The following is a 19,898-nucleotide window of genomic DNA, read 5'->3' on the forward strand; positions in this document are numbered from 1 at the left end:
GCTATAAATGAAAAAAGACTGAAAATTTGGTAAAAAAAAAAAAAAAAAATGCTTTTTTCTTTTCGGTTTTAAAATTTTGCAAATTTAGTAATTTTTCTTCATAAATTTTGGCCAAAAGTTATACTGCTACATATCTTTGGTGAAAATTACCCAAATAAGTATATATTATTTGGTCTTTGTGAAGGTTATAGAGACTTCAAGCTATGGTGCAAATCATTGAAAATTGATCACACCTGATGTACTGACACCCTATCTCCTTTCTTGAGACCCTAACAAGCCAGTAAAGTACAAATACCCCCCAAATGACCCCCTTTTGGAAAGCAGACATTCCAAAGTATTAAGTTTTTTGAAGTTGTAATTTTTTTCCATAATTCTTTGCAAAATTTAAGATGATTTTTTTTTTTTTTTAAACAAAATTGTCATATTACCAAGTTATTTCTTACACACTGTAAAGGCGTACTTGCAACTACACCCCAAAACCCCAAAATACATTCTGCTACTCCTTCTGAGTATGGCATTACCACATGTGTGGGACTTTTTCCACAGTCTAACCACATAGAGGCCCAACATCCAAGTAGCACCTCTAGGTGTTATAGGAGCAAAAATTACCCATATAATTTCCTGACAACCAATCACAGTTTTAAAGGCCCTGGAGCACCAGGACAATGGAAATGCCCACAAAATGACCCCATTCTGGAAAGCAAACACCCCAACACATAATCTAGGAGGCATAATGCGTCTTTTGAACATTATTATTTTTTTTTTTTTCCCACAAGTTTTTGGAAAATGTGGAAAGCAAATGAAAATGCTTTTTTTTTTTTTTTTTTTTTTTTTTACGCAAAGTTGTCCATTTCTAAGATATTTAGAACACCTAGCAAAAATGACATCCCGAAATACATTGTTACTCCTGAGTACGGCGATGCCATATGTGTGAGACTTTTACACAGCCTGGCCACATACAGAGGGCCAACATGCAGGGAGCACCGTCATTTCCTGAGACTTCCCATTACAATTTTGTGAGGCACTGATGTGGCACGTATATGGCACTGATGAGCACTGACTTTGCACAGGTGGGCATAATTGAGGCATGGAGGAGGCAGGGGAAGAGTGCATCTGCGGTCTCTCTCCGCTCCTCGTACGCTGTACGGATCGCTGTATACAACTGAACCGGACATACGCTAGTTTGTTGACAAGTGATCACTCTCATTGGACGGAGTGATCGCGTGGTAAAGGGTCGCTGTCATTAACCCTTTACAATGATCCGTGATGCGCCGGAGCCTGGACACTTCTGTTTGTGCGCCCCATGGGGGCGTGCGGGAAGCGCGATTCTGGGAGGACTTCATTGTACACCCTCCCAGAATATACCGACTGTGCTGTAGCCGTCATTCGGCTATGGCCCAGTCGGCAAGTGGTTAAAGGTCACCATCTTCACCTGTGATCTGTTTGCTTGGAATTAGTGTGTGTGTGTATAATAGGTCAGTGAGTTTCTGGACTCCTGACAGACCCTTCCATCCTTCATCCAGTGCTGCACTGACGTTTCTGGATTCTGAGTCATGGGGAAAGCAAAAGAGTTGTCAAAGGATCTGTGGGAAAAGGTAGTTGAACTGTATAAAACAGGAAAGGGATATAAAAAGATATCCAAGGAATTGAGAATGCCAATCAGCAGTGTTCAAACTCTAATCAAGAAGTGGAAAATGAGGGGTTCTGTTGAAACCAAACTACCGTCAGGTAGACCCAACTAAGATTTCAGCCACAACTGCCAGGAAAATTGATGCAAAGAAAAACCCACAAATAACTTCAGGTGAAATACAGGACTCTCTGAAAACATGTGTTGTGGCTGTTTCAAGATGCGCAATAAGGAGGCACTTAAAGAAAGATGGGCTGCATGGTCGAGTCATCAGAAGAAAGCCATTACTATGCAAGTGCCACAAAGTATCCCGCTTACAATATGCCAAACAGCACAGAGACAAGCCTCAAACCTTCTGGCACAAAGTTATTTGGAGTGATGATACCAAAATTGAGCTTTTTGGCCACAACCATAAACGCTCCATTTGGAGAGGAGTCAGCAAGGCCTATGATGAAAGGTAACACCATTCCTACTGTGAAACATGGAGGTGGATTGCTGATGTTTTGGGGATGTGTGAGCTACAAAAAGGCACAGGACATTTGGTCAGAATTGATGGCAAAATGAATGCAATATGTTATCCAAAAAATACTGGAAGAAAATTTGCATTCATCAGCCCGGAAGCTGCGCATGGGACGTACTTGGCCATTCCTACATGAAAATGATCCTAAACACAAGGCCAATGCGACCTGTCATTGGCTACAGCAGAATAAAGTGAATGTTCTGGAGTGGCCATCTCAGTCTCCTGACCTCAATATCATTGAGCCACTCTGGGGAGATCTCAAACAAGCAGTTCATACAAGACAGCCCAAGAATTTACAGAAACTGGAGGCTTTATGCCAGAAAGAATGGGCATCTTTACCATCTGAGAAGATAAATGGCTTCATCCAGAAATACCACAAAAGACTTCAAGCTGTCATTGATGTTAAAAGGGGCAATACATGGTATTAAGAACTGGGGTATGTAAACTTTTGATCAAGGTCATTTGGGTAGTTTCTCTTGTCATTATGATTTAAAAAGAGTAAACACAGTTGATTTAATAAATGGCTTCAGGCAAACGCCATAACTGAAAGAAAAGTTTGTGTTATTCATATTATCTGAAAAATGGTTAAGAAATCATAAATTCTGCCAGGGTATGTAAACTTGAGCACGACTGTAAAAAAGTGCATATATAACAGTCCACTCTAAGCACAGTGCTTTGCCAAATCACAGTCCACTCCTGGTATATTCTTCTGTTATTCATTGTGTTCTATATCCACACGCGCGCACACACACGTGCTTTCTTAGAATGAAGTGCTCAATAGTGATCGCCCCTGTGCTCCACCACCTATTCAAGCTGCCTCTTGCCTTATCTGGAGACCCCCATAAAGGTAAGGTAAGCACAAGCCTTCCCAGATCACTGGGTGTAATCACTGCAGAAGTACTCCAGGAGATAATTACCAGACTTTACATCCTACTTCTCACTTCTGCCCTCTGGTGCATTATATCATGTGACAGCGACTTCTTCTTAGGGAAACTAGAACAGGCGCCCAGGAACCTATTTATACTCGTTCATAGCTACCTATTTATTGAACATACAAACCATGGCCATTTTGTTGTAGACATTCACTAGACTAGAGCTAGAGGACGATCGGCCACGGTCGGCCATTTTGTCTAAGTACAATTCATAGAAGCACCACTTATCAAGAAATGTAGGACACTCCAATACAATCCAAACAATTGCACTGAAAAATAAATGTATAAATTCAAAATAGTATACCTACAGATTAAACTATATGTACATCAGTATGTATGTTGTCCACAATAAGCCACATCTCCTCTCCCCCCATGGAGGTTTCCACTGATTACATACATACGTTTACATATAGTTGCACATGTTTAAACACACATATTACTATACAATTTTATTATCATTCCAAAGCTAGTTGTACAACTTCCAACCTCTAACCTAAAACCCTTATTAGTTAAAGCGGTAGTATACCGCTTTTTTATACTTTTAACTACAGGTAAGCCTATAAGGCTTACCTGTAGGTACAATTAATATCTCCTAAACCTACACGGTTTAGGAGATATTTGCTTTGCATGCAGCCGCTGATGCGTGCGGCGCATGCGCTCTGAAGGTCCGGGGGGACCTTCTGAGTTCCTTGCCGGGAATTGACGGAAAATCACTCCCGCGGCTCCGGCCTATCACAGCGCCGGAGCCACCGAACCCGGAAGAGACGCTGAAGGATCATGTCAGTGCCCACAGCGGTGTCCCGGGGTCCGTGTCGGGGTTTCGTTCTAAGGTAAGTGTTTCATAATGAGCTAGTATGCGATGCATACTAGCTCATTATGCCTTTTGTCTTGCAGATGCATACTAGCTCATTATGCCTTTGTCTTGCAGGTTTTTTTTTTTTCTTTGGATGAGTTTACTACCGCTTTAACACAATATAAAATATAGTATATATAATAAGACACCCCGCCATCTAGTGGGCAAATCGGAGCACTACATTCACAAAAATCCCTGTTTTTTTTTTTATTATAGGCCTACTGTACTAGATCAGTGTTTTTTACCTCCGGTCTTCTAACCTGGCACACTAACAGGCCAGTTTTTTTTTTATTTTTTTGTAATTCCTTTATTCAAGGTTGTGTAACAAACAAGTGTAATGGCAAAGTAGTGGAAGGCACATAACATGGTACACAATGGTAGATTCACATTTTAAATAAACCGTATAACAAAACGAGTCTTCAGAGGTAAAGCAGTATAATGGCTTACAAAGAATAAAGCTTAAAGGTGTACATTTTGCCGAGATACCAATTCCACAAGCATGTCAAAGGTAGTTGACAACCAATTAGTATAAATAAGAATAATAGCTGGGGACAAACATGTCCACCGGCCAGCCCAGTCCCCCAAACCGTAAATGGGAAATACTCGACTAATCAAAATAGACGGTAAAATTCTGGGTGAGTTGTTTATAGAGAACTTAATGGTAGAGCACATTCTAGATATAAACCAAAGAGAAATTGCAAACACAGGTAGATAGTGTGTAGAAAGAAAAAGAGGAGTGAAGAGTAAAGATAGAGGGGTAGAATAGGCGGTAAAGGAGCATGGGAAGGCCCCTTATATACAGCCCCCCATCCCTCAGCCCAGCCGCGACACCTCCCGCAGGTAGTCATCCGTAAAGGTAAAGTGATGCCATGGTCCCCACTTGTCATGGAAGAGTTCCTCACACTAGGTCTACGTTTAGTTAGGCAATTGATGGTGTCAGACACTGCATACCAAAATGGTTTAATTTTTGGGCATTCCCAAAAGATCCCAAAGATGGAGTCGGTTCCTCGTGATCAGTTCAAGAAACTGCGGGCCCTCGAGGCCAGGAGGAAAATCTCAGTTACCCAGGATTTGTAACATTGGGGGAAGGACGTGGCGAGACCTCAGAGTGGAGGAAAGCCTCTCTAATGATCAAAAGTGTGCTGTCCAGGGTAGGGTGTCTGCTCAATTCCCTTGGGACTGACAACCTGATCCAGGGCCAGCTCTTCACCGTGTTGCCCGAATCCTCTAACTCCATGGCCACCCACCTGTGATTGTTCCTTCTGATCACATGATGGCTGTGTCCAATGACAGCCATCGTGGGATGTAAACCGAGCTGTCTGTCGGTTGATTGGCTCTGTTTCTCCTCACACGGTGCTTATCAGTGAGAAGGCAAGCCGCTCTGTGTTGCCAGCGGGGATCGGTGAGTGTACACATTTTAAACTCACTGATCACACAGCAAGTGTTCCCACACACTAAAACACATCTGTCCCAGTGATCAACATCTGGTGAATGTGGCAATTTTGTGGGAAAATGCATTGTCCTGGTGCTCTGGGGCCTTCAAAATGTAATAACTAGTCAGGAAATCAGATGTGTATTTTCCATACAAGTCTCACACCTGGTATAGCAATACTCAGGACAAGCAGCAGAATGGACAAGTAGCAGAATGTATTTTGGGGTGTAATTTTTGCTATGTACTTGCTGTGTGTTAGAAAAATATTATAATTTGACAACTTTGTGTTAAAAAAAAAAAAGGAAAAAAAATGCATTTCTCTTACGTCCTCCGACAGTCGCCGCCGCCTCTAAGTCATCACTGTTGGGTATTGACTTCCGCTCCGCAGGAGTAGCTAGGCATAAAGACTTAGTCAAAAGAACAAAGGCATTTGCATATAAACACCCATGGGGCTGTCCCATCTGGTCAATACCCCCCTGCAGTGACCACTCCCAACTCAGTTTCTTTCTGCCTAGCGTCAGGAGTAGTTTGGATTCCCTGTGCTGGGGCTACAGTCTCAGCCTAACTAAACTTTTCTTTGATTTTCTTTGAAAATGTCAGTTTTTTCTTACTTTACTAGCTGTTTATTTTGTCAGCTTTAGTTTTTAGTCGGCTCTTCGGAAGAAGATGGATCATACAGTGCTGGGATTCGGACTGACCGCCCTGGTTCTCCAGGGCAGAGGGTCAGATGGACCCCCAGCCCGCCATCGATCGTTCAGCCGTGGTTCGTCCTGGCACTATGAATGACCCATCCCTGCTCGCAGCAGGGATGCAGCCGTGAGGTGGCTACCTCACAGGACAGGACTGCGATGCTGCAGTGTCATGTCCCTGGCTAACGGCACTCCCTGTCAGATGAGGACAGCGGCTTTCCGTTCTGAGAGGCTCCCCACGCCATCTGGTACAGGTAAGTACTTCTGTGTGGGGCCTCTGTCTGGGGTGGCAGTCCTGTGTTGCTGTGTGTCACCCATGTCTGTGCCTGTGTGACTCCCTGATGTGGTCCCTGCGGGGATCGCTTGTGCATGCGCTGCAGTGCTGTATGTTTTTGGGGGTCCCCTTCCCTGTGTCACTTCGGTGCTTGTTTGGGGTGCAGATTGTGTGTGTGGCGGCCGCGGCGGGATAAAACCGTGCGGTCCGCCATTTTAGGTATGGGCAGGCATGTTTGGCTTCTCTATGGGCAATACTACATGCTGTTTTGGCGCCATCCGCCGCCATTTTGCGATAGCAGAACGATCGTTCTGACCGCATGTCCGGCGGCCATTTTGCCGGAGCCTTCCATGCAATCCTATGGGGCAGCCATTTTCCCTGAGTCATGCAGCCTATAAGTTCAGCCTACTCTGACAGCACTTTCCTTTTCCTCTGAAGCAGGACATCGGTGGCAACACTCTGCGGGGCTCTGCAGGTTATTGCTCTCAATATCTTTCTGTATTGTCGCTTCTGGCTCAGTTTTTTCTTCTCCTGTTTTTGGGGGTCTTTGTCACTGTAGCTGTAGTGGTGGGCTGCGCACTCCGCAGCGGTCTTAAAGGGGCAGTACGAACTTTATTGCACTGTTGTTTTGTCACCTTGAGCAATGGATTCTCAGGACAGCAAATTCCCCACAGCTCTGGTGGGGGTCCCCAGTTCTCCTGTGGCCCCTCTGAGACCTGATTTGGCCGCTGTAGTGGCAACCTTGGTGTCAAACATGGAAATGCTGATGGCTGAACCTGCTGCTAAAAAGAGGCCCAGATTGTCTCTCTCCTCTGATTCAGATGGTGATATGGCTGCTGCTGCGAGCGTGCCCTTCTCAGGGTCTCGCTCATCCTTGGACCTGAGGGGGCAGAGGTGGAAGGGGTTGATACCTCTTCCCCGGGGTCACCTGAAGAGCGGGCGACCATGGATGAATTAATTGTTTCTGTTAAGGAAACACTACATTTGGAGGATGAGCCCTGTCCTCCGGGTGTTGTGTCCTCATTTGGGACCCGCAAGTTGGCGCAGGTTTTTCCCTGCCCAGCTGAGTTTCATTACACTGTAAATGAAATGTGGCGCACGTTAAAACGTCCATTCCTGGTACCTAGTCGGTTCAAATTACTTTATCCCTTTGCACCAGCTACGGAATCACAATGGTGTGTGCCTCCACAGGTAGATCACACTGTGGCCATGTTAAACAAGGCTACCTTGGTTCCTTCTGAGGATACCCCGGTTTTTTGGGATCCCACGGACTGGCGGTTGGAGTCTCTAGCCCGCTATTCCTATACGGTGGCGGGTTCGTTGCTCAGACCCATTTTCGCGTCCGTTTTGGTGGCTCAGGCGGTGGCTGACTGGACTAAGGTGCTTAGGAGCAACCTCGTGTCTGATGATGATCCGCCTGCCCGGCTGGAAATGGTGGATCAAATTAGGGCTGAAACAACTAATCGATTAATCGACAACTAATCGATTATGAAAATAATTGTCAACTATTTTCGTGATCGATTAATCGGCCAGCCGATTAGTTGTCCTGCATACAGAATGCATTATTTGTTTACATATCAGAAAATACAGTGCAACACACACAGCTTAGTACACGGTCCATATATGTCAGTAGATTATTATTATTATTATTATTATTATTATTATTATTATTATATAGTATTTATATAGCGCTGACAGTTTACGCAGCGCGTGTGAATGTGTGAGGAGCAATGCCTTATGGGAAATGTAGTCCAGGGCAAGAGAAGGAACCAAGAGATTCTAAAGGCAGAGGTTTTTTTTTTTTTTTACCTTGCTATATACCTTGCTTACAACCACTTTAAGGGCTCTGTGCAGGGAATATGAGCATCTGAACCCAGAGAAGGTGGAGGCTGATAGGTGATATAAGGCTTTACAATTCCATTTAGAGTAAAAGTTTACTAGTATTGTGCACTATATTTAACCACTTAAGCCCCTGTGCGATTTTTTTTTTTTGATCATATGCTATAAACAAAAAAAGAGCGTCAATTTTGCAAAAATAACAATATTTTTCACATTTTTTTTTATATGAAATTCCCCCCCAAAAAAATGTAAAATTTTTTAAAATTTAACATTTTCGGCCAATTTGTTTTATGCTACATATGTTTGGTAAAAAAAAAATCGCAAAAAGCGTATTTTGATTGGTTTGCGCAAAAGATATCGCGTTTACTAACAAAGGGAAAGATTTTTGTCATTTTTGTTGTTGTTTTTTTTTTTACGCGTAATGCGCGATTATCTGCGATTTTTTTTTTTTTTTTTTTTTGAGGTACTCTGACATTGCGGAGGACAGATCGGAGCCTTGACTGACATTTTTGACACTTTTTGGGTTACCAGTGACATTTCTACAGTAATCAGTGCTATAAATATGCACTGTTACTGTAAAATTACACTGGCAGTGAAGGGGTTAACTTTTTTGAGAGGGAGGGGCTATGTGTCTCCCTAGGGGCGTGATTCTAACTGTGATTGGCTGTGGCTTGAGATGTATGAACAGTGATCAACTGTTCTACATAGTAGAACCGTATGATCATCATTCATACACAGGGGAGAATGACAGGCGGCTTTGTTTACATTAGCCGCCTGCCTTTCTCCCTCTCCCCCGACAATCGGCGAGTGACCGGCGGACGATCGGGTCCGCCGGTCACACGTGCGGGGGGGGGGGTCCGGGAGCGCGCCTCCGGCGGCGCGCGCTCGCTCCTGAGACCCTCACAGGCTAGCGACGTAGACCTACATCGCTCTGCCTGTGAGGGGCTGACTGCCGCAGTAAATATACTGTGAGCAGTCGGCAAGTGGTTAAAATTATTATATCCCTGAAAAAAGTCTCCGCTGTTAGTACTACTTTAATATATAAATGTTATTTTCCCCCCTCCACGCTTCATGTTTGACTCCCAGTTAAAATATCCTGCATATCCGACTTCTGGGCATATTTCTTTTTTATATACATACACATTGTATCACTGTAGCAATTATAATTATATTACAGTAGCGATTATCTGCTATTTTTTTTTTTACCCCATCATGACAGGTGATAAAAAAAAAAAAGCGTGCTGCTGCTAAATGTCTTATGTTGCCCATACATGTATTGGATTTTTGGACAAAAATATTTACATCTATATTTATACAAAAATGATTTGTATATTCGTTGAATGGACGAGTGTTTGAAAATGCCACTTTCATTTAACATTCAATTTTAAAATGAATATAACTTCTGAGCAAAAATCACTATTTGAAGATTTGTCCGTCCGGCATATGATCTCATGAGCACCATGTGACCTCTGAGATCATCATCGTATGCCAGACGTATATCGGTTCGGTATCGGGTGGGTGGGAGATGGAGTGGGTGAGAGAGCAGTATTGAGTGGATGCCGAACAAAGCGGTATCCCTTACCGCAAGTGGGTGAGAGATACCGGTCTGCCAGCAGATCTGCTAATGTGCAATTGCTTATATCTTTAATTTGTACATATGTGAGTGGCATATTCAATAACATTTGTAAACGGAATTATGCTATGTGACATCATTTTACCCTTACGTGAGCATTATTTGGAATATCAGCCAGTTCCGAAGGCCGATACAGATATATTGGCAAAAATCAATCAATATCGGCCCTTGATATATCAGCCTTGCTGATAATCGGTCGATCCCTAATTTAAATCTCCAATAATAAATATTTCTGTCTCCGAGTGGAATAAATATCCAACTATATAGCTGGATATTTATATTTACCACTGCATTTAGATATTCAAGAACATTAACTAAATTATACAATTATATGAAAATAATCGTTAGTTGCAGCCCTAGATCAAATCCACCAAGGAATCATGCATCTGTGTGATGCGACCTTAAATGAGGCCCCCTTAGTAGCACGCCTCTCTAGTGTCTCGGTACTTAAACGGCGACTCATATGGCTGAAGAGCTGGTCGGCTGACCAGTCCTCGCGGAAAACAGTAGCTGGTTTTCCCTATGCTGGCTCTCGCCTTTTTGGCGAGGCGTTGGATACCCTGGTGAAAGGCGTCACGGGGGGCAAGAGCACTTTGCTGCCCCAGAACCCGAAGAACAAGTCTTTTCGTGGCAAGCGGGGTTCTGCGCCTAGATCCACTCAGGGGTCCTTTTGGAACCAATCCCCAAGGGCAAGCCCTTCAAGGTCCAGGGCAGCCAGAAGAAGCCCTGGGCGGGTAAGCAGAAGTTGGGCAATGCCGGCTCGGCGGGTCAGTCCGCTTCTGCCTCAAGGGGCGCCCTCACCCGTTTCAGGGGTGGGGGGACGTTTGCGCGGTTTCCTCCAACCTTGGCTGCTCCGGATTTCGGACAGGTGGGTTCTGGAAATCATTTGATCGGGGTACAAGATCAAATTCCTTTCCCGGCTGGCGGACAGATTCTTTCCCTCAAATCTTTATTTGCCTCCGGGGTGTCTGCAGGACCTGCACCAAGCGGTGCAGGACCTTCTTGCTCAGGGGGTGATTGTTCCGGTGCCTCATCGGGACAGGTTTCGGGGGTTTTATTTAAATCTTTTCACTGTGCCCAGAAAGGAGGGCAAAGTGCGTCCTATTCTGGACCTGAAAGCATTGAACCGCTTTGTGCGCGTTCGGAAGTTCCGTATGGAGTCTCTCCGTTCGGTGGTGGCCTCCTTGAGTCCAGGGGAATTCCTGGCCTCTATAGACCTGAAGGATGCGTACCCACACATCCCCATTTTCGAGGGTCACCAGAGGTGCCTTCGGTTCGCAATATAGCGGAGGACTACTATCAGTTTGTGGCGTTACCTTTCGGTCTCGCTTTGGCTCCAAGGGTCTTTACCAAAGTGCTGGTGCCGGTTCTGGGCCTGTTGAGGGCACAGGGCATTGCGGTCTTGGGGTACCTGGATGATCTCCTTCTCAGATCGAGTGTCAGCCAGGACCTATTGCGGCGATCTGTCCACCACGGTGCAGATGCTGCAAGAGTTCGGGTGGACAATCAATGTTCAAAAATCGACGTTGGCTCCATCGGTTCGTCTTCCCTATCTGGGGATGATTCTGGACTCTGCTCAGGCAAAGGTGTTTTTGCCGGAGGACAAGCTCCAGACTTTGCGGGACGAGATCAGGTCCCTCGGGGACAATCCGTCCTCGTCACTCAGGGCCTGTATGCGGGGCCTGGGGTTGATGGTTTCGGCCTTCGAGGCGATACCCTTTGCTCAGTTTCACAGGCGGGCTCTCCAGGCGGAGATCCTGGCCAGGTGGGACAGACTGCCTCAGTCCCTGGATCTGAGTGTCTCCTTGAGTCGTCAGATTGGCTCTTCTGTGGTGGCTCCAGTCCCCGACAGTATCGGAAGGCAAGTCCTTCCGTCGGTGGGGACGGTGATTACCACGGATGCCAGCCTGTCGGGCTGGGGTGGAGTGCTGGGCAACCTGTCTGCCCAGGGCACTTGGTCGGAGGAGGAGTCCTCCCTCCCAATGAATGTGCTGGAATTGCGAGTGGTAAAACTCTGTCTCTTCCAGTGGTCGGAACGACTTCGGGGCCGTCCTGTTCGGGTACAGACGTACAATGCTACTGCGGTGGCTTACATCAACCACCAAGGGGGCACCAGGAGTGCTTGGGCGGCCCGGGAGGTGACCGACATTCTGTCTTGGGCCGAGACTCATGTTACGGCAATCTCGGCAGTTCACGTTCCGGGTGTGGAGAATTGGCAGGCCGACTATCTGAGCCGCCAGACCCTGGACCAGGGGGAATGGTCCCTACACCCGGAGGTCTTCCAAATGCTGTGTGCGAAGTGGGGATCCCCAGACGTGGATCTGTTCGCATCTCGGCTAAACCAAAAGGTGGAAAGGATCGTGGCAAGAACGCGCGATCCGCTGGCGGACGCCTCGGATGCGTTAGTGGCCCCTTGGCATCAGTATCGTCTGATGTATGCCTTTTCTCCGATTCAGTTGCTATCCAGGTTCCTTCGCAGGTTAGCCTCGGAACCGCACCTGGTGATTCTGGTGGCACTGGACTTGCCACGCCGGTCCTGGTATGCCGACGTTGTTCACCTGGCAGTGGCGCCTCCAAGGATCTTCCATCCTGCTTTACAGTCGCTGGCTTTAACGGCCTGGCTGTTGAGACCCAGGTCCTGAGGGACAGGGGTCTCTCCCCTGAGGTCATCCCTACCCTTGTTAAGGCTAGGAAAACCTCCTCTGGTAAAATATATTACCGTACCTGGAAGGCTTATTTCGCCTGGTGTGAGTCCAGGGGGTTCTCCCCTCGCTCGTACTCGGTGTCGAGTGTGTTGGCCTTCCTCCAGTCTGGGGTAGACCAGCGCCTGGCGCTGGCCACGATCAAGGGCCAGGTGTCTGCACTGGCTATTCTTTTCCAACGCCCTGTGGCGTCTCATTCTCTGGTTCGCACCTTCATTCAAGGTGTGCGACATTTGGCTCCTCCCAGAAAGGAGCCCTTACCTCCATGGGACTTGAACTTGGTTCTCTCCGTGTTACAGCGTGCTCCCTTTGAAAACATTCAGGATATATCGTTGCCTCTGCTGTCTAAGAAGGTTGCCTTTTTGGTGGCGATCACTTTGGCTCGCAGGGTGTCGGAACTGGCAGCGTTATCTTGCCCTTCTCCATACTTGGTGATATGCCGCATCCCTCCTTTCTTCCTAAGGTGGTCTCTGAGTTCCACATTAATGAGGACATTGTCTTGCCTTCGCTTTGTACGAAGCCTAAGCATCCTAAGGAGGTTGCTCTGCATTCCTTGGATGTTGTCAGGCCGATCAGGGTTTACCTGTCTACAGGATCCTTTCGGAAGACGGATTCACTCTTTGTCCTTCCTGAGGGACCTCGGAAGGGTATGGCTGCGTCCGCAGCGACTATTGCCAAATGGATCAGACAGACCATTGAACATGCTTATGCTTTGAAGGAACGGGTTCCACCCTTCCCTGTTAAGGCGCACTCTACCAGATCTGTGAGTGCGTCCTGGGCCTATTGGCATCGGGCCTTGGTGGCCCAGGTGTGCAAGGCTGCGACTTGGTCGTCGGTGCACACTTTTTCCAAATTCTACAACGTAGACGTTCTGGCATCAGCTGATGCCTCCTTTGGCCGCAAGGTTCTCAGTGCGGCAGTGCCATAATGGACCCTTGTTTTTTTATGGGTCCCTGGCTGTTGGTATTTGCTTTCCTGGGCTGTTGCTCCTGTTGAGCATTGTTTTCTGTTGCCCAGAAGGTTCTCTTACGGTGCATGTAAGATTCCTTTCTCTGATGTGGGTACTGCGTTGCCTTTTCTACAGTTGTCTCCCACCCCTCATGTCTATACTGCTTTGGGACATCCCAACAGTGATGACTTAGAGGCGGCCGGCGACTGTCGGGAGGACGTAAGAGAAAACTGAATTTTTGTAAAATCTTACCTGTAAAATTCCTTTCTCTGAGTCCTCCGACAGTCGCCGCCCCCGCCCCTCTTTTGGGGTTGTGTTCTTATTACCTACTGCTATGCTACCAAACTGAGTTGTGAGTGGTCACTGCAGGGGGGTATTGACCAGATGGGACAGCCCCCATGGGTGTATATTCAAATGCCTTTGTTCTTTTGACTAAGTCTTTATGCCTAGCTACTCCTGCGGAGCTGAAGTCAATACCCAACAGTGATGACTTAGAGGCGGCGGCGACTGTCGGAGGACTCAGAGAAAGGAATTTTACAGGTAAGATTTTACAAAAATTCATTTTTTTTCATTTTCTTTCCACATTTTATAAAAACTTGTGGAATAAAATATGTTCAAATGACATGACTCATTATGCCTCATAGAATGTTTGTTGGGGTGTTAGCCTTCCAAAATGTGGTTTCAATTTTGTGGCGTTTCCATTGTCCTGGTGCTCTAGGGCCTTCAAAAGTGTGATAGGTAGTCAGAAAATGTGTAATTTATGGTCCTAGAACGCCTTAAGGTGCTATTTGAATGTTGGGCCTCTGTATGTACTCACACACGTTGTATCCCCATACTCGGGAGGAGTAGCAGAATGTGTTTTTAGGGTGTAATTGCAAGTATGCCTATGCAGTGTGTGAGAAATTACTTGTAAATATGACTATTTTGTGAAGGAAGAAAAAAAATGTATCTTCCAAAGCATTGTGGGAAAAAAATTACAACTTCAAAAAATTCAGTATGCCTCTTACGAAATATTTTGGACTGTCTTCTTTCCAAAAAGGCGTCTTTTGGGGTGTATTTGTACTGTCCTGACATTTGTGGGCCTCAAGAAATGAGATGTCAGTACATCAGGATTGATCAATTTTCAGTGATACGTAGCATAGCTTGTAGACTTTCACACAAACCAGTTCATACACCTATTAGGACATGTAGTAGAAAAGATTCTGAATTTGATTTTATTGGATATTTTTTAAAACAAAGTAGAAAATATTGTTTAATAGGAGTAAGGCCACAATATAATGGGCTCAGCTAAAGCGCTTGCTGTGAATAAACCACTAATGGACAATTGCTTGTAAATACAGAAGATGGTTACAGAATACCATGAGGTTAGTAGGCCTAGGAGTATATATATAATACATTAAACCTTAATAAAGTGCTTAATACTGGTGGCAAACCCTATATTTTAAAGGTGTATAAATATAAAATAATGGGTGATAAATATCCAATGCCTTATAATGTTAATGAAGATAAAATATTATAAGTATGCAAGTATATCAGGGCTTGACAAATTTTCCTGAAATCTAGGAGCCAGATAAAAAAGTTAGGAGCCAGTTTTTTTTTTTTTTTTTTTTTTAAACTAACAACCAAGCTTTATTTAATAAAACGGATACTAAATTTACACATAAATACGACTACAAGTAGGCCGAAAAGCCGTGGCCTCAATTTTCGCACGGCCCGGCAGTCCGTGCACTCCGTGCGCGGAAGTCCGTGCAAAAATGACAGGACACCTTCTGCAGGGCACCCCAGGTGCCAGGTCGCTAATTCTAGTCGCAAATGCGACCTGGCGCCCGGGTTTTGTCGAGGCCTGAAGTATATAATATATATTCTAATACAATTTCAAATATATATATATTTGACCTGGCTGGCTAAACCGTAGCGTTAAAAAACTTATTAGGGGAAAAAAATTGGCCTTCAAGAAATATAAATCAGAGGGCACAGTATCGGCCTTCCAGCAATACAAGGAGGAAAATAAGAAGTGTAAACACGAAATCAAGATGGCTAAAATCAACTTTGAGAGACAAATAGCGGAGGATAGTAAAAAAAACCCAAAGAAATTCTTTAAATATATCAACAGCAAAAAAACTAGGGCAGTGCATATTGCACACATAATTAACGATGATGGGAGGATGGTTACAGAGGACACTGAAAAAGCAACCGTGCTGAATTCTTTTTTCTCGTCAGTTTTTACGCAGGAAAAGGAAGGGTACACTGACCATGACTGTATGGTTAGTAGTAATACACAGGACTTGCCACTATGGCTAACAGAGGGGGAAATCAGGGAAAGACTGGATAAACTTAACACAAACAAATCACCAGGCCCGGATGGCGTACATCCGAGAGTGCTCAAGGAACTCAGTATGGTTATATCTAGACCACTGTTCCTGATCTTTGCTGACAGTATTAGGACAGGAGATGTACCAGGGGATTGGAGGAAGGCTAACGTGATTCCGATATTCAAAAAGGGCCAGAGACATATCCCGGGAAATTATAGGCCTGTCAGTCTGACATCAATAATATGTAAACTTTTGGAGGGGATGATAAGGGACTATATCGTAGAGTATGCTAAAGACAACAACATCATCAGTAGTAACCAGCACGGGTTTACAAATGGGCGTTCTTGTCAAACCAATCTCTTAGCATTCTACGAGGAAGTGAGCTGTGAGCTAGATAGGGGGAGACCAGTGGATGTGGTGTACTTGGATTTCGCTAAGGCGTTTGATACAGTTCCCCACAAGCGCTTAATTTATAAAATAAGGTCTGCAGGTATCGACAGCAGGGTTTGCTCTTGGATACGGAATTGGCTAAAAGGCCGTGTCCAAAGGGTAGTAATAAACAGCGCATACTCAGACTGGTCTGAGGTAGTAAGCGGGGTGCCCCAGGGCTCAGTCCTGGGACCAACCTTGTTCAATTTATTCATAAACAGCATTGAGGAAGGGATCAGTAGTTCGTTATCAGTTTTTGCAGATGACACAAAATTGGCCAGGGCGATAACTGCACAGCATGAAGCAGATATCCTACAGAATGACCTGGACAAAATTACGGAGTGGGCAACGACATGGCAAATGAGGTTTAATGTGGAGAAGTGTAAGGTTTTGCACTTGGGGACCAAAAACATAAAAGCACAATACACGTTAGGAGGGGAACCCTTGGGGGAATCAAAAATGGAGAAAGATTTGGGAGTCTTAGTTGATGATAGATTAGGCAACAGCATGCAATGCCAAGCGGCAGCTTCCAAAGCCAACAGAATATTAGCATGCATAAAGAAAGGGATGTATTCCAGAGATAAGACTATAATCCTTCCACTTTATAAAACTCTGGTCCGACCGCATCTGGAGTATTCTGTCCAGTTCTGGTCGCCAGTCCTCAGGAGGGATGTGTTGGAGCTGGAGAAAGTCCAGAGAAGGGCAACTAAACTGATTAGGGGGTTGGAGGACCTTACCTATGAAGAGCGGCTGCAATCGCTCGATTTATTTTCCCTGGAGAAAAGACGTCTGAGAGGGGACATGATAGCAATTTATAAATATCTTAATGGGGATCTCAGCTTAGAAGAAAAGCTGTTCATTCGAAGGAATTGCATGAGGACTCGAGGACATACAATGCGATTAGAGGAGAAGCGTTTTAACCTCAGGCAACGTGGGGGGTTCTTTACTGTTAGGGCTACAAGATTGTGGAATTGTCTACCACAAGAGGTGGTTTCTGCGGGTAGTATGGTGACTTTCAAAAGACTCTTAGACTTACATCTCAAGGATCAGGAGATTGAGGGCTATGTTAGATGATTACAGTCACACACACCTACACAGGTTGAACTGGATGGACTATTGTCTTTATTCAACCTCGCCTACTATGTAACTATGTAACTATATATATATATATATTATTATTTATGAAAAATGTATAAATATTTGCAAAATAAGTTAAATAAAAATTTGCAAAAAAGTGACTTCAGGTGCAAAATTGCAGGTAAATCTTGAGTGCAAATGGGGCAAAAAAAGTGCTGGTGCTCTGTGTTTGATCTTCCAATAATCCAGTGCTGGTACTTGGTGTCACCGTGGGGGGTAGTAGAAGAACCCACTCACCAGAAGATGTGGGTCCTATATACCTTATGCTATTAAGACCTGCAGCGCTTGATTGGCCACCTGGACCAGAATGGATTCTGCTGGGCTTTGTAGTACCACCGTGCTCCAGATTGCCCTCTCCTGGTTAACATTAGTCCACAGGGTCCGGTCAGGGTATAAGGAATAAAAAGGCTCCAGATAGTGTATTACCATAAAAAATGTTTTAATAAGATTTGGTAAATACACAGTACATACCGTATTTATCGGCGTATAACACGCACCTAAATTTTAGGGCAGAAATTTCAGGAAAAAAGCTGAAATTTAAAATAAACCGCTTTAAACTCAGAACATTTTTTTAAAATGTAGTCTTACCAGTGCCCACAAATGCAGCCTCATCAGCGCAGTGTCCTTAAATGCAGCCTCACCAGTGCAGTGCCCATACATGCAGCCTCGTCACTGCAGTGCCCACACATGCAGCCTCGCCAGTGCCCACACATGCAGCCTCGCCAGTGCCCACACATGCAGCCTCGCCAGTGCCCACACATGCAGCCTCGCCAGTGCCCACACATGCAGCCTCGCCAGCGCCCATAATTGCAGCCTCGCCAGCGCCCATAATTGCAGCCTCGCCAGCGCCCATAATTGCAGCCTCGCCAGCGCCCATAATTGCAGCCTCGCCAGCGCCCATAATTGCAGCCTCGCCAGCACCCATAATTGCAGCCTCGCCAGCGCCCATAATTGCAGCCTCGCCAGCGCCCATAATTGCAGCCTCGCCAGCGCCCATAATTGCAGCCTCGCCAGCGCCCATAATTGCAGCCTAGTCATCGCCAGCGCCCATAATTGCAGCCTCGTCATCGCCAGCGCCCATAATTGCAGCCTCGTCATCGCCAGTGCCCATACATGCAGCCTTCGCCAGTGCCCATACATGCAGCCTTCGCCAGTGCCCATACATGTAGCCTTCGCCATCGCCAGTGCCCATACATGCAGCCTTTGCCAGTGCCCATACATGCAGCCTCGCCAGCGCCACTATACACATCCCTTTTAAAAATCTCCAGAAAGCAGCGCCGAGAGGTAGAAGGGGGCGGGAAGCGCCGAGGAGAAGGAAGGATGGGCTCTCATCGGAAGTCCCGGCGCCTATGATAGACGTCGGCATAGGAGGCGTGACTTCCGATGACAGCGCGTCCTTCCTTCTCCTCGGCGCCGCCCGCCCCCTTCTACCTCTCGGTGCTGCTTTCTGGACATTTTTTTTTTTATATCGGCGTATAACACGCACAGCTACTTTTTCCTCGATTTTTAGGAGGAAAAAGTGCGTGTTATATGCCGATAAATACGGTATATAAGTAAAACCGCCAGCTAAAATGGTGCCCGTGAGTGGAGAGCGGTGAATACTGGCTTGCGTTCCACTCATGCACCCGTGACGTAAGCAGCGTGCGTTCCACCTTGCGTGCCTTTCGTCAGTCCGTATGATGTCTTCTGCAGGTCTTAATACCATAAGGTATATAGGACCCACATCTTCTGGTGAGTGTGTTCTTCTATTACTCCCCACAGTGACACCAATTACCAGCACTGGATTATTGGAAGATCCAACACGGAGCACCAGCACTTTTTTTTGCCCCATTTGCACTCAAGATTTACCTACAATTTTGCACCTGAAGTCACTTATGAACTATTTTTTATGAACTATTTTGCAAATATTTATACATTTTTTTCATATATATATTTTTCATTTTTTTCACTTGTTTGAATCGCCAATAATAACACCTTCCAGCACTTTTTAGTTCTATTATTTGAAATTGTATTAGAATATATGATATATACATTTATAAGGCATTTGATATTTATCACCCATTATTTTATATTTATACACCTTTTAAAATATAAGGTTTCCCACCAGTATTAAGCACTTTATTAAGGTTTAATGTATTATATATACTCCTAGGCCTACTAACCTCATGGTATTCTGTAACCATCTTCTGTATTTACAAGCAATCGTCCATTAGTGGTTTGTTCACAGCAAGCGCTTTAGCTGGTCCCATTATATTGTGGCCTTACTCCTTACTCTTCCTATAGCAGCTGCATTTCTATTTCTATTTCCATTTTATTATTTTTGCTACCAAGTTATTTATTTATTATCACCTAAATTTAATTAATTTATTAGAACATACTTAACCTACCCATAGGCGCGAGGGATATACATATTTCAGTATATTCATTTTAGAAAATATTGTTTGTTTTTCAAAATGTTAGCTTTTTTTTTTTTTTTTTTTTTTTTTGCTTATATTGCAAAACATAAAAACCACAGTAGTGAATAAATGCCACCAAAAGAAAGCTCTATTTGTGTGAAACAAATTTCATTT

General features: G+C 45.0%; 1 protein-coding gene across 2 annotated transcripts in view; it reads left to right on the forward strand.

Moving 5' to 3' along the window:
• Positions 1 to 19,898, forward strand: part of SCAI (suppressor of cancer cell invasion) — a 630,428-nt gene that overhangs the window by 22,911 nt on the left and 587,619 nt on the right. The window lies entirely within an intron of this gene.

The sequence above is a fragment of the Pelophylax lessonae genome (assembly GCF_965119305.1).
Source record: "Pelophylax lessonae genome assembly, chromosome: 7".
Lineage (NCBI taxonomy): Eukaryota > Metazoa > Chordata > Amphibia > Anura > Ranidae > Pelophylax > Pelophylax lessonae.